We start from the raw sequence: 2,500 nt of genomic DNA, 5'->3' as shown, positions 1-2,500 counted from the left end.
TGGCTCCAAACCAAATGCCGTAAGGCCTGTGTTGCTCATCTGGTAACTACAGAAGTAGATATTGGTGCCTTTGTGACGGTGTTGCTCATCTGGTAACTGCAGACGCTGGTATTGGTGTCTTTGTGACGGTGTTCTTATCTGGTAACTGCAGAAGCAGGTATTGGTGCCTTTGTGACGGTGTTGCTCATCTGGTAACTGCAGAAGCAGGTATTGGTTCCTTCGTGACGGTGTTGCTCATCTGGTAACTGCAGAAGCAGGTATTGGTGTCTTTGTGACGGTGTTCTTATCTGGTAACTGCAGAAGCAGGTATTGGTGCCTTCGTGGCGGTGTTCTTATCTGGTAACTGCAGAAGCAGGTATTGGTGCCTTCGTGACGGTGTTGCTCATCTGGTAACTGCAGAAGCAGGTATTGGTGCCTTCGTGGCGGTGTTTAAAGGATAAGTGCAGATGAGTAGGGTTCTACTTCATGACGGTGTTTAAAGGATAAGTACAGATTAGTAGGGTTCCACTTCGTGACTGTGTTTAAAGGATAAGTGCAGAGGAGTAGGGTTCCACTTTATGGCGGTGTTTAAAGGATAAGTGCAGAGGAGTAGGTACTGGTGCCTTAGTGACGGTGTTTAAAGGATAAGTGCAGAGGAGCAGGGTTCCACATTTGTGGCCTGAGCGGCATTTCCCCAAAGGTTTGTTGGGCTATAATCGTATAATGACTTTGATCCCATCGCCTTGAACCCATCTCACTCTCTCCCTCACTCTTGCTCTCTCTCTCTCTCTCCCACTCTCTCTCCCTCACTCTTGCTCTCTCTCTCTCCCTCTCCCACTCTCTCTCTCTCTCCCACTCTCTCTCTCCCTCACTCTTGCTCTCTCTCTCTCTCTCCCACTCTCTCTCTCTCCCTCACTCTTGCTCTCTCTCTCTCCCTCTCCCACTCTCTCTCTCTCCCACTCTCTCTCTCCCTCACTCTTGCTCTCTCTCTCTCTCTCCCACTCTCTCTCTCTCCCTCACTCTTGCTCTCTCTCTCTCCTCTCCCACTCTCTCTCTCTCCCACTCTCTCTCTCCCTCACTCTTGCTCTCTCTCTCTCCCTCTCCCACTCTCTCTCTCTCCCTCTCTTCCGCTCTCTCTCTCCCTCTCCCCCTTTTGTAATTGGTAGTGTAATAGTGGTTCTGTGGGAGTCAGTCTGAGCTGGTGTGTTGGGCAGGGGTGTGCACCCCCCCCCCCCCCCCCCCTTTCGATTCCGGTCATGCCTGCTCACACTCCCACTGACCGTCCAGCATCACGCCTGCCATCGCACTCCCCCCCCCACGCCCGCCATCCCATCCCTCCCCTGCTCTCCCCTCTCAGCAGGCACTTTTATTTATCTGGACCGTCAGAGGAGGAAATGCATTAACCAATACTGCCAGACAGGCTCTGACCTTCCTTCCTCTACTCTGCCTGCTGTAAAGTTTAAGGTCCCACCCCACACACACACCCCTTTTCCAAAAACAGGGGACCACCCATGGGGACTGGTGATGCAGTCGACTTTGCCCAGCTAGCCGCAGTAACCATGCCCAGCAGAAGCAGCTGCAGCAGCCCATATTCCACTTGGGGACCCTGGAGCTCAATGTCACTGAAGACAAGGTCACTTAAACGCCTGTCTCTGGTGTTTATGTAGTCATATATTCATTTTTATCCTTTTTTCCTTTTACGAATGGAAAGACACTAGGTGAAGTGAGGCTTCACTGTATTAGTTTTGTGTGTGTGTGTGTCTCTGTCTGTCTGTCTGTCTGGGGGGGGGGGTCATTGGTCGATCAGATAGCATTGCGTTTTAAGAGCGGTGGTGGAAAATATGAGGAGAGTGATTGAGGTGATCAGTGGAGCATGAGTTCCCATCATAATTATTCATTTGTCTCTCCGACGGCCTTTCATTTCGTCCGTCTGCAGCCCTGACTTTGCCAAGTAACCTTCCCCTGGCTCCTCCAGGCTCCTCTGACTGATTGGGCTTTATTTCATTCCTTCTGTTTTTCCATGGATGACATCAGAGCAGTTCCACTTTGTTTTCTTCATTTGTCATGGCCTGGCCTGTATGCTGTGGACACGTGAGCACCAGGGAAAACCACAAGGAAGCTTCTAGATTGTTCTGATTGCCATGAGGCAGCTTCTAGATTGTTCCGATTGCCATGAGGAAGCTTCTAGATTGTTCTGATTGCCATGACGAAGCTTCTGATAGCCATGACGAAGATTGTTCTGATTGCCATGACGAAGCTTCAAGATTGTTCTTATTGCCATGAGGAAGCTTCTAGATTGTTCCGATTCCCATGACGAAGCTTTTAGATTGTTCCGATTGCCCATAAGGAAGCTTCTAGATTGTTCTGATTGCCATGAGGAAGCTTCTGGATTGTTCCAAGCCAGCGGCAGAGATGAGGGCTGGTGTGTGTGCAGATGACCGCTATTCAGCTGGTGGCCTGATGATGCTCGCCCCGTTGGCCAGGACTGTGTGGGAACTGATGTTGCATTTATCAGTGGTAG

At 50.4% G+C, this 2,500-nt stretch overlaps 1 protein-coding gene across 4 annotated transcripts in view; it reads left to right on the top strand.

The window, feature by feature from the left end:
• The window catches only part of si:ch211-137a8.2 (uncharacterized protein LOC777613 homolog), a 48,837-nt gene that overhangs the window by 8,678 nt on the left and 37,659 nt on the right, over positions 1-2,500 (top strand). The window lies entirely within an intron of this gene.

Source organism: Alosa sapidissima, chromosome 15 (assembly GCF_018492685.1).
Source record: "Alosa sapidissima isolate fAloSap1 chromosome 15, fAloSap1.pri, whole genome shotgun sequence".
NCBI classification, from domain to species: domain Eukaryota; kingdom Metazoa; phylum Chordata; class Actinopteri; order Clupeiformes; family Clupeidae; genus Alosa; species Alosa sapidissima.
Note: the sequence above shows the minus strand (reverse complement) of the source record. Positions and strands in the feature narration are given on the sequence as shown.